The sequence below is a fragment of the Phoxinus phoxinus genome, assembly GCF_949152265.1.
Source record: "Phoxinus phoxinus genome assembly, chromosome: 21".
NCBI lineage: Eukaryota > Metazoa > Chordata > Actinopteri > Cypriniformes > Leuciscidae > Phoxinus > Phoxinus phoxinus.
Genome location: NC_136896.1, coordinates 29,765,001 through 29,781,086, shown reverse-complemented (window position 1 = coordinate 29,781,086; position 16,086 = coordinate 29,765,001). Strand labels below are relative to the sequence as shown.

The 16,086-nt window shown below is 38.7% G+C and overlaps 1 long non-coding RNA gene across 1 annotated transcript; it reads left to right on the top strand.

Annotated features, from left to right (window-relative positions):
• The first annotated feature begins 456 nt into the window (after positions 1-456).
• On the top strand, positions 457-14,844 carry LOC306989545. The gene is made up of 3 exons (XR_013795659.1): positions 457-536; positions 2,161-2,325; positions 14,699-14,844. It is a non-coding gene; the product is annotated as an uncharacterized lncRNA (long non-coding RNA).
• The last annotated feature ends 1,242 nt before the right edge of the window (positions 14,845-16,086 follow it).

Below are 16,086 nucleotides of genomic sequence, written 5' to 3'. Positions count from 1 at the left end.
ATCATTATGTAAGCATGGCTTTTTAATGATTGCAGATTGATGCTGGACGGTATTACTCTGTGCGATTGACGTCAGAGGCGTTTGATTAATGAAGAGATTCAGTCAGCCATCAGATATTTGCCATTTCATCCTCCACTTGCATATGTAAGAAGGGCCAGCGCTTAAAGCCGGGATTAAAAGCGCTAATACTCACTTCTGCTGCATCACTCTGAATCACCGTGTTTTGCATTGCTCACTGCTAACCCAACAAATAGGAGTTTCCCACTTTTGTGGTTCCCGCATCCCTAGAGAGGCTTTGTCAGGATTGTGAACTTAATTGCATGTGACTTTGTGTTCCATGCCAAACGCTGTAAGATCTGCTGGGACTGACAAGGGGGCTTAAAAGGGAGAGTATCTCCTCAGTGGCCTGCACATGTACCGGATTATCGGACATTTGTAAGTGGGTAGATAGTGTTACCCCTCCCTAATTTTCCAGCGTTTAACGTCTACCTCGCCGCAATTTGGCCTGTCCGCCTGCCACGGAGTCCTGTTACTCGGTAAGAAATGACTCCTGGATAAATCCCATAATCCATCCGTTCCGCCCTCCTGCGTGGAGGTGTTTTGGGGAGAGAGGCGGTTAAGTGTACAGCAACGCGATGGCCAGTTCAGCTCGAGAAACACAATGAAGCGTTAGGATAAGCGTTCTTGTTTTTTGTCCTCTTCATTTTAAAGGCCTTGATTATAATAAGCGAGACCGAGATGTTGCTCAAAGAAAGCTTTGTTTGTCTCGCTCTGCTGAAATCCGTGCCGGAAAGCCGAAGCTGCTCGGATTATTATCAGCGAGACCCTGAAATTGCTCGGATTGTCCTCTTGCTCCGTTTTGTCATACGATCCGCGGGTCGCTTATTAGAAGTTCCCCAGTGGATCAAAAAGTTCATTCAGTTATTAAATCCGATTCAGAGATGTTCCTTTAAGATCCTGCTTCATTATTTGCTTCATTTGTTTGAATAATCAATGTAATCAGTTGCAAACTTTACAGTCAAGAACTTTTTTTCTGCTTTTCTTTATGCATGCTGTCTTGATGCTGTCTGTTTTTTTAACCCCATTTTATATTTGTTGTTTTGTTCAATATAATGTAGTCGTTCACTGCATTTTTGATGTTGCAACTAAAACAAAGAAAATACTATTTCAGTCTTTTTTAACTTCAAAATGTCATGTTTAATTCAATGTAACGTGCCGTTTCTTTCTAATAATTTGTGCACTTTTTAAAAAATGCTGGGTTGTTTCAACCCAATTTTGGGCCAAATATTGACAAACCCAGCCGTTGGGTTACATTTTTAAATTACATTTTTAACCCAACGTTTGGGTTTGTCCATATTTTACCTAAAATTGAGTTGAAACAACTCAGCATTTTTTAGAGTGTGAAATTTACAAGCAATTTCTGTGAAAATAAATCATTTCAAATCTACGTAATTTTTCAACATGAAAATGAAAGGCAATGCAAACCCGAAAAAAAAATCATAATAAAGGTTATTTAATCTTCTGAAGCCTGTAGAAACTCAAATGTAAGTTTTTGTGATAATCTCATCTGATTCGACAGCATATGAATGCAAATACAACATTTTAAAATTGTTATATTGTACATTCTAAGGAAAATAGGAGCGTGAACATTCTTCAAACTATCTTCTTTAATGTTCCACAGAAGAAAGTAAGTCAAACCGGTTTGGATTGAGTTAATAATGACAGAATGGTCAGTTTTAGCTGAACTGAAAATGGATATATCAGAATCGAGAAGCCTAGAGGAAAAAACAAAACACATATCGGCCTCATCTGGCCTCCTAAAATAGAAACATCCCTTCCTGGCCTAAAAGAAGGGTCATGGGATTTCAGGTGATGGTTCCGTTATGTCAGGCAACGCGGGTTAAAGGTTAATTCTGGGGTCAGTGGGTCAACTACATCATTATCATGACGGAAACTGAAATAACAGGTGACCGCAAGGACGGGACGCTGACCTTTCGTGTGCAAGGGTCACACAGCTGGAGGAGACTTGTTTGTATGTAAGTTGAGCGGTGGGGACACACACCTCGCTGCATCTAAACGTGTGTGTGTGTGTGTGTGGGTGTTTATGCTGAGAAGGGTTCTGTAGGGCCACCGCTCACTGATGTAATGTGTGCTTTTTAGCAGGGTTTCTGGCAGGAGTGAGCTCAAGCCTGTTTGCACCCTCTGACGGGACGCCCACGGACCCTTCGCAGACTTTCTGATGCAGATTACAACTAAAAGTTTTCCAAAATCAAGATTGCAAGCTGCTATCACTTTACTGACGCCGCTTCTGGAAGAACTAACCAGGTCAGTGGCACCAGTTCTCGACAGATTCAGTCTCTGAAGGTTTTCAGTGTCACATGATCCATCAGACATCATTGTATTATAATGATTTGCTGCACAATTATTATTGGTGCTCGATTTTTAAGAAAGTTTTTTATTATTATCAGTGTTTTTGCAGCTACATATTTCTGTGTAAACAAATAGGGCCCCCCCCCCCCCCACACACACACACACACACCCCACACACACCCCCACCCGCAAGGATTCTTTGATTAATAGAAAGTTCAAAAGAACAGCATTTATTTGAAATATAATCTTTTGTAACATTATAAATGTCTCTACTGTCACTTTTGGTCAATTAATTGCGTCCTTGCAGAATAAAAGTTTTATTTTTTCCCTATTTTTATTACTTGCCTAGGACTTGAATGCATGTGATTCATTTCTACAATAAAACTGATTTAAACACGGATAATAATCAGAAATGTGTCTTGAGCATCAGATCATCATATTATACTGATTTCTGAAGGATCATGTGACACTGAAGACTGGAGTAATGATGCTGAACATTCAGCTTTGATCACAGGAATAAATTACACTTTACTATATATTCACATAGAAAACTGTTATTTTAAATGGAATAATATTTCATAATTTTACTGATTTTTACATCAAACCTTGGTCACCAGCCTTGGTGAGCAGAAAAGACTTTGTTAAAACATAGTCTTAATCATTTAAAACTTTATAATGCTTATAGTGCACTTGTTACACACGTCACATGTACTTACTGTAGTAGTTACAGTAAATTATGCATAATTACATCACTAACCCTGAAGAATGATGCTGAAAATTCAGCTTTTTATCACAGGAATAAATTGCAGTTTAACATATATTCACAAAGTAAACAGTTATTTTAAATTGCAATAATATTTAAGATTTTACTTATTTTAACTTTTTTTTTTTCATCAAACAAATGAAGCCTTGCTGAGCAGAAGAGACTTTGTTGAAACATAGTATTAATTATTACAAACTTTGTTAACGCTTTATCTTAGTGTCCTAATAATTATAGTAAATTATGCATAATTACATGCAAATAACCCTAAACCAAACCCTCATCCTAACCCTAACCCTAATTACATAAGTACATGTTGTTAATTTATATTATAGTACTTAAATGTAAAGTGACATTGTAACAAGGACATCTTAAAATAAGTGTAACCCAAACTTTTGACCGGCTGTAGATGCACAGAACTCAGTTTGAACTCCAGTTTATTTCTATAAATATCCACCAGACTCCAGCATTAGTCATTCCCACAGGTTTGCAGAAACCAGTGCAACCAGTCCAGCGGTACCAGACTGTCTTTGTTGAGCTCGTTTGTTAATAAATGAACCGTTGGAGTTCAGTCAACTTGATTTTGGCATCAGTTTCAATCATTTTTTAAAGTAGGGATGTGGGATTATGCATTTTCTTTTGCACACGTCATCTCTGAAGACTTACTTACGCATGTGTTACTCTGGTGGTCTAAGACTTTGGATCAGCTCAAGAAAGCTTCAGTTTTATCCAATCATCCCTAATTATCGGCTTTAATTACGCATTAAACATTTTGCACTCCTTTCCCCATTTCCCGTGCCGTCTCTCCCGTCCAGAAACCTCAGTTATCATCCCGCGATCACGTCAGCTATGGCATCATGGATGCGCTCAGACGACTTTTGTTTGTCTATAAAGAAGCGTCTGGTGCAGTCGCAGAAAGCAAACATCTATAAACGCAGATGGACCTGTGTAATGAGATGACATCATCAGCTGGGAGACGTCACTGGCCTGTGTTTTCATTGGATAAAGCCGTAGCAGGAAGAGTAATGCTTGTTCAACAGAACGGGATTGTTCCTGCCGCCGGCTCTAAAATCACTGGCAGAATCGGTTTCACTGAAACTACTTCCAGGCTTATAAATTCAAAGTAATCTCAATGAGGAACACGTTTTTTTTTTTTTAGTGACCACAACTTACCAGTTTTTATTTATTTATTGTTCCTAATCAGGCTAAAGTGAGGGTTGCTATTTTCACATCAAAATGACTCAAATCTGTTTGTGTTGAAGTGCTATTTTAAGTTTAGCTGCGTTCAGACCAGCTCAGCTGCGCAGGCTTTATCAATAACTCCCCTTAAGCTCATGAAACTGGTTTAACCTGTTATTTTAATATCATTTATGGCACCACATATAATATGTTCAGCTCCTGCTGAGTATTAGTTATTTGATATGTCCCACAGAAAATACAGAAAGGTTGAGTTTTCTCTCGTTTCCCTTTATCCATATTTTCTTTCTATTCCCCAGTTTGGGATTATATGTTAAATGAGCTGTTGAACTTCACATTTATTTTATATGATGATATATACACAGTTTGGGAGATTCCCCCTTTCATGTAAAGCACTTTGAGTGCCGAGAAAAGCGCTATATAAATGTAATATACAGATGAAACTCAAAAAATTAGAATATGGTGCAAAAGTTCATTTATTTCAGTAATTCAACTTAAAAGGTGAAACTAATATATTATATAGACTCATTACATTCAAAGTGAGATATTTCAAGCCTTTATTTGTTATAATTTTGATGATTATGGCGTACAGCTAATACATAAAACCATAATCTAATTTTTCAAATTTCACCTGTATATGTGTTTATATATCTCTTTGATTAATTTCATATATTTCAGTGAAATATAGCTACGTTTCCCCGAAATGCATGTAATTTAACTATATAAATGAAATGAATTCTACGGAACCCCTAAACGGGACATGGTGATGAAACAAAATATGAGATTGGAGGAAAAATTATATTTCAATGCTTTTGCCTTCCCCTGAGAAACTTACATCATAAAGCATTGAAATAAATGTTTTTTTCTACCATTTCATTTTCCCCCCATGAAGGGGCTCCGTATAGAATTAATTTAATTTATATACAGTAGTAATGAAATGCATTTTGTGTATAGATTTAGCTATATTTTCCTAAAAAAAGTTCAGTACAGTAAGTCACACACACGTTTCCTCAGACTTTATGAGGCAATGCCTTGACTCGGGCTCAGTGATAATGGCATAATGAGTCAGCGCAGAGATAACTGCGTTTACTCAACTATCAGCGAGAGTGGAAAAGTGATTATATTGTATGTTTAAGGTCATTTTGTGTTTTAACCTTGAATCACTTCTGGAAGTGTACAGCCTCCTCACACAGATGTTCACATTTATCTGCGAAGAGTGTGTTTAAAGTGTTTGAGCACTTCTAAATCTTTTGTACTTTTTGTTTTATGTAAAGACATGAGGGTTGATTTATATATTATGCATTTATGAAGACTGAAGTAATGATGCTGAAAATAATAAATGACACGTTACTGTATATTTATATAGAAAACAGTTGTTTTGTAATAATATTTCACAATACTGCTGTTATTACAGTGTTTTTTTATCAAATAATTGCAGCCTTGTTGAGCAGAAGAAACTTTTCTCCAAAACATTGAACATTTCTTATAGACCCCAAACTTGTGTTTGTGTTTCAAACTTCCTGGTGTGTGTGTGTGCGTGTGTCTGTGTGTGTGTGCGTGTGTGCATGTTCGTGCGTGTGTGTGCCATCATCAGGGTCTCCTAGTTGTACTGATCTTGGCAAGTCTCATGAAGTGTGCATTTTTTGCAAATTGTGCTCACTTGTAAGCACTCAGGGCAGAGTGTGTAAGTGAAGTTTTATTAGTGTGCCACCGAGGAGAGAAAGCAAAGGCTGGAGGTTACGTCATTGCTGAAAGAAATGTAAATGAGAAAATAAAACAGCAAAGGAGAGAGAGAGAGAGAGAGAGAGATCAGTTTACCGCGGTACACATGCGGTGAGACATTAGTTTACCGCGGTACATGCGGTGAGACATCAGTTTACCGTGGTACACATGCAGTGAGACGTCAGTTTACCGCGGTACATGCGGTGAGACATCAATTTACCGTGGTACACATGCAGTGAGACATCAGTTTACCGCCGTACATGCGGTGAGACATCAGTTTACCGCGGTACACATGCAGAGAGACATCAGTTTACCGCGGTACATGCGGTGAGACATCAGTTTACCGTGGTACACATGCAGTGAGACGTCAGTTTACCGCGGTACATGCGGTGAGACATCAGTTTACCGCGGTACACATGCAGAGAGACATCAGTTTACCGCAGTACACATGCAGAGAGACATCAGTTTACCGTGGTACACATGCAGAGAGACGTCAGTTTACCGCGGTACACATGCAGAGAGACGTCAGTTTACCGCGGTACATGCGGTGAGACATCAGTTTACCGCGGTACACATGCAGAGAGACATCAGTTTACCGCAGTACACATGCAGAGAGACATCAGTTTACCGCGGTACATGCGGTGAGACATCAGTTTACCGCAGTACACATGCAGAGAGACATCAGTTTACCGCGGTACACATGCAGAGAGACATCAGTTTACCGCGGTAAGAGACATCAGTTTACCGCAGTACACATGCAGAGAGACGTCAGTTTACCGCGGTACATGCGGTGAGACATCAGTTTACTGCGGTACACATGCGGTGAGAGATCAGTTTACCGCGGTACACATGCGGTGAGACATCAGTTTACCGCGGTACATGCAGTGAGACATCAGTTTACCGCGGTACACATGCAGTGAGACATCAGTTTACCGCGGTACATGCGGTGAGACATCAGTTTACCGCGGTACATGCAGTGAGACATCAGTTTACCGCGGTATACATGCAGTGAGACATCAGTTTACCGCGGTACACATGCGGTGAGACATCAGTTTACCGCGGTACACATGCAGAGAGACATCAGTTTACCGCGGTACACATGCAGTGAGACATCAGTTTACCGCGGTAAGAGACATCAGTTTACCGCGGTACATGCAGAGAGACATCAGTTTACCGCGGTAAGAGACATCAGTTTACCGCGGTACACATGCAGTGAGACATCAGTTTACCGCGGTACATGCGGTGAGACATCAGTTTACCGCGGTACACATGCAGAGAGACATCAGTTTACCGCGGTACACATGCAGAGAGACATCAGTTTACCGCGGTACACATGCGGTGAGACATCAGTTTACCGCGGTACACATGCAGAGAGACATCAGTTTACCGCGGTACATGCGGTGAGACATCAGTTTACCGCGGTACATGCGGTGAGACATCAGTTTACCGCGGTACATGCGGTGAGACATCAGTTTACCGCAGTACACATGCAGTGAGACATCAGTTTACCGCGGTACACATGCAGAGAGACATCAGTTTACCGCGGTACACATGCGGTGAGACATCAGTTTACCGCAGTACATGCAGTGAAACATCAGTTTACCACGGTACACATGCAGTGAAACATCAGTTTACCGCAGTACACATGCAGTGAGACATCAGTTTACCGCGGTACACATGCAGTGAAACATCAGTTTACCGCGGTACACATGCAGTGAGACATCAGTTTACCGCGGTACACATGCAGTGAGACATCAGTTTACCGCAGTACATGCAGTGAAACATCAGTTTACCGCGGTACACATGCAGTGAGACATCAGTTTACCGCGGTACACATGCAGAGAGACATCAGTTTACCACGGTACACATGCAGAGAGACATCAGTTTACCACGGTACACATGCAGAGAGACATCAGTTTACTGCGGTACACATGCAGAGAGACATCAGTTTACCACGGTACACATGCAGAGAGACATCAGTTTACTGCGGTACACATGCAGAGAGACATCAGTTTACCGCGGTACACATGCAGTGAAACATCAGTTTACCGCGGTACACATGCGGTGAGACATCAGTTTACCGCGGTACATGCGGTGAGACATCAGTTTACCGCGGTCTTCCAGGACGTTCCTCGGGCCGCGCACCGCCAGCTGAGTTCTCTTCCTCTTTGATTGTTTCTGGGTTTTGGTTCTTCATGATATGAAGAAAACAAACTTTCCAGAACAAAGTGTCACGTTGCTCTCTCAAACAAAGCTCTTCTGTTGTGTGTGTTACCGGTGAGAGAGTGGTCAGACCGCTGGTTTCATGCTTTCCTTTCCCGATTACTGAACACTGCTGCAGAACGCTGGGCCGGCTTTATAAACGCACATCAGAACTCTTTCTCTATACATGACAAAGGCAGAAGCCGACATGACAATATGCAAAATGAAGCATGCATGTCTTAAATACGTATATACGTTTATTGTTTTTCATCAGTTCATCCTTCAAAAATGGATAAATATTAATTATTATTTATTAGAGTTTAAGATAATTATATTTCCAAACTTTAAAAAATCTAAAAGTATTTATATTTTAAAAATGGATTAAAACAATACCCACAAATACAAATATTATCAAAAAATATGAATTTTTTTTTTAAATACCTGCTTTCAATTTGAAAAAAATGTATTTCCTTGAGCTATGCTGTTATCAACATATATGTAGCATTTGAAATTATATTTACTGAATAATGATATACATAATTTATCATAACATTTATTATAATCTATCATATTATAATAGAGTATAATCAGGGGCGTCATGCAAGCCAAAATTCTGGGCGGGCACAATCTGAGACCGACGTTGCAATTGTTTTCTAACGGGTGATATGGCTCATGTTAGGAGGGGTCAGGGGGTTTCTCCCCCTGAAAATTTTTAAATTCTGGCTGCTAAACATACCATTTCAATGCGGTTTGGGAGGGACAGAAATACCTTTAACGGAGCTAGCAGCAACCCTCCGTTGCAGCAACGTTACACTGACACAACTTAAGTTAATGCTCTGAATTCGCAGCTAATATCAAATCCATAACTTTTTGATCAAGTAAAAATTTCCAGGTCAACCACAAATAATCCCGCTACCTTTTAATATCATCCGATAACTAATTCAATGCCGATTTGTTGCTTTGCCCACTTACCACTTCATTGCCAGCTTAACGTGCGAGAGTGAGTTGCTTGAACATACACAGTTGCGCGGTTGGCGGTTACAGACGCGGATAAACCGCGGATCGGGCGGATGACGTGACGAAAAATAATATTTTAATTAAATTCGGGCGGGTGGCGGCCGGTTGAACCAATCAAATGAAAAATATACATTTGTTAAATATTGTTATCCGACTATACCTAAATCCAAAAAAAGAAAATAAGGAATGATATTACATGTGGAATCATGAGGCGCGCGGTCTCTTGCTCTCTCCCTCTCTGCCGTGCACGCGCTACACGGTTTGGAGCACAGTCTCGTCTCGCTGGCGCGCTCGCTCTAGATTCCGGGAGATTTTAACTAATTTGCGGAACTTCCGGGAGACTTGGGATGTCTACATTTCTATAGACGAATCCGGCGAAACTACCGGAAGTAAAGCGGGCGCCATAACTGAGCTGTTGCTGGGTAGCGTTGCGCCATTGCCTCCTATTGGTTTAGTTGCAACTTGCGTCCACTGGAATAAACAGCCCGCGATTTACGACTGTCACTAACGTGTAACTTTTATAATGTCGAGTGGGAAAACATGTTCCGTTATCAATTGTTTCAGTGGTGGCAGTACAATTTCAGTTTGGAAGAGTAAACGTTGTGAGTTACATAAAATACCCCGGGTCGACTGCCCCTGTCCGGTGCCATACGGTTTACACAGATTTCTGTAATGCTGTAAACATAGACGGCCCAATCTGCTGGTATTATTAAAGGTTTAAAATAACAAATTAAATTAAATATAATGCAGTTTTTGTTATAATAATAACAATTATTTAATGACATAAGTAAAAAATATAATAAATATGTAATATAGTGCTCAGCAAAATCTCCTCTCTAGCTATTTTTTCTATTCAATTAACATGCTATGGTCATAATGGCTTTCCTGAGCTAAATGTAACGTTATGTGACATTGTTCTGCTGTTATATTGACCTCTTTTCATGGTTTAAAAACACTAATTGATCGATATTATGTATACTTTCTAGCTGTACCTTACCCTTGCCTTTTGCAATGTGAAAATGAGATAAATAATGGACACAAATGAAAAACATGAATTCGTTTATTTGATGTCATTCATTTATTTATTGTTGCCAAATGGACAGATCTTTTTATAGTTTCCTCGTTAGCTAACGTTAGCCTAGCTAGCATAGTTATTGCCAAGCTATTTTCATAAATAATCTGTAAGATCGTTTGTACCTTCATCTGTGACTGGAGGCCACTGTCTAACATCATCAACCCAACAAGTCATTCTGCCTGGCTGTAGCTGTCATCGAGGGTGCGTTATCACGGAGGTTTGTTTACATACCGGTAACAGCTCAGTAATGGCGTCGCCACAAGATGGCAGCCTAGACAGAACGCTCGTCGGATTCGTCTATACTGAAATAATATCGGAATTATAATTATTGATTTTTCATTAGGCTATTTTTTTGGTGCCCCCTCAGCTCGCCCTACGCACAGCGCGTGGTGGGAGCGGCGGCGCTGTCTTATAGTCGTCACCCTGACATGACAGTGCGTAGTTTGCCTATAATGTAAATTACTTGTTATTTTATTCGAGCTTTCTATCTAATTGCTAAAAAATAAAGTGAAATAGGCATTCATAGTAGGCTAAAAGCACCATGTTGAAATGATGTGCCAAAATGCGTTTTCTATCAGGCTAACTTACAATGAAAATATTGTACAGAAGCCTATCAGACAAGGTCAGGTTTGCCGAAGTGCGTTTAGGCAATTTATTTATTTTTGTCCCTGTGCGCCGATCGGAGACGGAGTTCACTGCTGACAATCTGAGGTAACGTTAACTCGCGGCTGTCATCAGCAGCGCCGTCCATCGCCAGATCAGCGGATGGCGGGCGGGTGCGGTTTTGAAAATTGGTCAAAAATGTTGGTGCGGATGAATGATGAGTTTTGTGATGCTGTTGCGGATAAAATAATATCTCTGGTGTATTATGGAGCATAATAGGAATAAAGTTGTGACAAAAAAATTATCAGGGAGGAAAAATCTGAGGGGTCACGTGCCCCCTCACTTTGAATGGGCATGACGCCACTGAGTATAATATTGTAAACACATTTTAATAAAGATATTTATTTTTATGCATTTTTATGGTCATGTATCTGTATGTATACATTCATGCATGCATGTCATTTTATTCATAATTTTATACATGCATATATGCCTGCATGCATTTATAAAATCATTTATTTGAGCAGAATTATATATATATATATATATATATTGTATATTGTATATCAGTGTGTGCTTGTTTAACTGCACTTTTAGGATGATTTGCGAATTTAAAACTTTCTAAAAATGCAGTGTATTTAGGAACATTTCTTTAAATGTACAGTCACAATATTTGATTAATTGTCCATATCTTCTTCACATCCAGGATCACTCTGTGCATCTCTATACGTGATGCTCTCGTCCCTCAGCTTCATCTGTGGAAGATTCAGCCGTCTGCTGGAGAGTTCATGACGTAATAAGAATGATAAGGATTGTTTAATATCATCAGGCTTTCCCCGATTGTTGGCCTGATCTTCAAATCTTGACCTTCGTGTATTTTAATGTCAGGTTCGTGACCGCGAGCTGAGCGTGACGTAGCTCGTGATTTCCACACAGAATCTTTACAAAGGGAACTTGCATTGTTTCTAGGCTTCAGGATGTGTTCTCTGTACGTTTCATAAACCACATCCAGGGTCATCAATACACCCTTGTGTGTTTTTCTGCAGTTCACAGTCCTGTCCTTCATCGAGTTTGAGTGACAGGAGGAAAGGAGATGTGATGTTTCTATCAGAGTCAGTGTTTTCTAGCACTTCAGTTCTGTCATAGAAACAACGCCGTGATCAAATGCTCTCACTTCAGTGGAAACTTCTCTCATAATGAGGTTTTTTATGTGACACACACACACACTCGTGCAGGCTGGGTGGTTAGATTTGCATAGCGTTTAATGAGAGTTGGCCGGGGATCATCTGTGTTGATGTTGTTCAGGAAGTTCAGATCAGCGTCCTTGGGTTTTTAAAGCCTGAATAACTTGGTTTCTGAAAACGCCTGACATGTTGTAACTTTGCCATTGTTTTATTGGAAAGGTTAGAGAGCTGTGGCGCTTGTGTTGATGGTGCGAGTCTTTAGAGTCAGACTGGGAATTTTGGGGCATATTTGGAGTCCAAATATTTCAGGCAGAGAACATAGTGAGTTATGTCTGCGATACTCGGGACGTTTTTCCAGACGTTCTGCTTTTCAGATCTATGATCTGTTCTCGCTGGTGATTCACTGTAAAACATATCCAATGTCACTTAAAGGATAAAATGACTCTAATCCTTCTGAAGAACACTCGATGAGAGTAATGGATGCATTATGTAATGAGAATGATTAAGGTTTTGCCATATTTAATGAGTAATAATTTGCCACTTAACTGTTTAATTCTATAGTATTAGAGTTTTTTAACTCTGTAACCAGATGTGACAGAAAAGTGGCCGAACGGTTTGGTTTTATTTTCTGCGAAATCATATTGGTCTAAAAAATCTGCTCGTAATAACTGTACATTTGAAACTAAATATATTATGATTGGCTTTCATTGTTTCGTGGTGTGAAAATCTTTATATATATTACTGTTCAAAAGTTTTTTTTTTTTTTTTTTAAAGTCTCTTCTGCTCACCAAAGCTGCATTTATTTGATCAAAAATATAGTAAAAACAGTAACAATAATCAACATGTGTTTTATGTGAATATATAAAGTGTAATTTATTATGTGATGTATTTTCAGCATCATTACTCCAGTCTTCAGTGTCACATGATCCTTCAGAAATCAGTATAATATGATGATTCGCTGACATTTATGATGATTTTCTTTTTTTGATGATATGATGATTTGCTGACATTTTTGCTGACATGATTTGATGCTCAACACACATTTCTGATTATTATCAGTGTTGAAATCAGTTGTACGGCTTCAGATTTAATTTTTAGGATTCTTTGATGAATAGAAAGTTAAAAAAAAAGAAGCATTTATTTGAACATTCTTTACTGTCACTTTTGATCAATTTAATGAATCCTTGAATAAAAATATTAATTTCTTTATTATTTTTAGACTTATTTATTTAGTCAGGGAAACAATTAGCTATAATTAGCTTATTCTGTAAATGCAAGCTTGTCAATTTGTAACACGATTGAACATAGCAATTGCCGAATTAATACGTCAATATAGAACATTTAAAATATGTCTATTCTCAAGCTCATGCTCCACTCGTCACCATGACCCTGAAAACAATCCCACATAACAGAAACTCTTCTAAATTAACATATAAAACATCTCCCGCTTAACATTAATCTCGCACACAAAAACACTATATAACCAACCCGATCACACTAAATGCGTCTCTATAGCAGTGTGTTTATCATGTAATTTATACACGTTTTTATATGAGTTTTTACGTGCATAGGACACGCATGGGCTGGTTAGGGTAGGTTTAGTAGTGGTGTGTGGGGTGCGTGTGTATTACACGCAATGAAGTGCGTATCAAATGCACGCGAAAACTGCGTATCATATGCACGTAAAAACTCATTTTTGCGCATAAATTGCACGATAAACACACTGCGTGCTATAGAGACGCATTTACGTGAGAACAGGCTGATATAACACTTAATTTGAGCATGTACTCTCCCTTTTGAGTCCCATGACAAAGCATGCTGGGAAATGTAAATCCCATGTTTCAGTTAAATTTAAGTTCGTCTAAACTAAAAGAAACAAGTTCATTAAACTCAAAACATTGAAACATTCCAGATTACTTAATGTGTCATTTTTGTGAACTCAAACGAAAAGGAAAGTTAGATACTCATGAAAGTTAATTTGTTTAATTTAAGTTTGCCCTTTTAATAGTTTAGAGCATTATGGTTTACAGTGAGTTTGAATGAAAAATGATAAACCATGAGACGAGAGCGTTCTGGAGTTGAGGAATTGTTGCTGCTCTCTTTCGTCAGACAGTCTGTGTGTCAGTGTCGTAGGTGTTGTGGTGCAGTTTTATAATTCATGATGGATTGGCACAGTGGGTGTGAGATTAAGTGTGTGTGAGGAGGATTGTGGGAAAGCTCATATCGAAAGTCACTCGTACAGCAGCTCCGGGCCGAGTGTGTAATCTGAAGCCATCTTACCCGTTTACAGCATTCTTATATGATTAGTGCTTTAGAGGAATGTTCTGGCTTCCGGGTTAATACAGCTCCATCAACAACAATTCAGATATTTCCACAAAAAAAAAATAATAAAAAAAAATAATAATATATATATATATATATATATATTTTTTTTTTGGTGGGCAAAACATTTTTGTTTCTTTAATGGAAGAAAATAGGAGGCCGAAATGTGACTCTCATACGTTTGTTAAAATAAAACAAACTATATTACTTGACATGCAATGTCTTAAATGTTGTTTTTTGCTGTAGATGTAATTGAACATCATCAGTGGATGTGCCAGTGCTGCATCTTCCTTCTTGCCATTCCTTCACGGACATCGTGCAAAAACTGACCAGGATTAATGACTTTACCAGCCTTGCATTGTCATGACGACAACATTGAAATATTGGACGTCCTTTACACACAAAAGGCTAGTGAACAAATTGATCACAGTGTTATATTGTCTTTCTGCTTTACTATTGTCTCTAAACAGTGTGTATTTTAATGTTTATTACTATGTTCTCTTTCTTTGTAAACTGGATTTAAAAAGAAAGACTCAGGGGATTTTTTTTAAAGTTGAGTCCATTAAATAATATTAACAAATATTAATTGATTAGCAATTAATTGAATAAATTTTTGTAATAATTTAAATTAGCATTAACTAAGACTAATATAATAAATATTTAGATTTATTTTTTATTCAACTAATGTTCATGTTAACTAATGCACTCAAATAATGGAACCTTATTATAAAATGTTTCCAAGAAAGATGATCAGAGTGTGTTTTACAATAAAATATTATTTCATTAAAATAAATACTTCTAATTTTCATGTGTAACTCAATGCATTATTTGTCGTATCTTTGTAATAATTTGGAAAAATCTACAAGCATTTTCTGAGTGAACATTTTTTCGAAGTAAATCAACTTAATTGTTCTCCAACTTAACATACACAACTCTCATAAGTTTATGAGAAGCCATATGATTTTCTCACGTCACAGCTCCCCTTTTCACATACAGAACTCATATTTTGCTCCCATCCTGAACTGGATAAGCATCTTCGAGATGGCATGTGGGCCGGTGTGTTTTGTGCAGGTATGTAGTGTGCGCTGACCAAACAAACACCGCGAGGAAGTCCGCTGAGAAGCATGCAAACCCGAGCCAGTGTTTAGAGCGGAGTCAAAACACAGCAAAGATCCAGAGATCCTATCTCTCTTTCTGATATTACCCCACTCCGTCTCGTCTGTGTAAGAAACGCAGGACTGAATATGGTCTGGTACCGCTTACTGCGAGTGTTTTCATGGTTATTATGGGTGAGGTGGCTTAGGTGACTCCGGTCGCGATGTTGGCCAAGGAATTTCTATGACTTCCTGAGGTTAAAGCGACACAAACTGCACCGAATCTGGATTGTGAGGGTTTCAGGTATGTGCTTGAATCCTGAATGCATTCCTGTTCATAAACTTTCTGCCTTCAGAGTGTAGTTACAGCATCCACCAGCAGAGGTTAACTAAAGTTAACTAGCAAAAACAGGGATTGGTTGCACCAGTTTACACAGAATACACACTACTAAATATTCTCTCATTGCACCATTAAAACTACAGCTGAAACATAACTTTATGTATATACTAAATATGGAAACCTCCGACCAGGAATGCTTG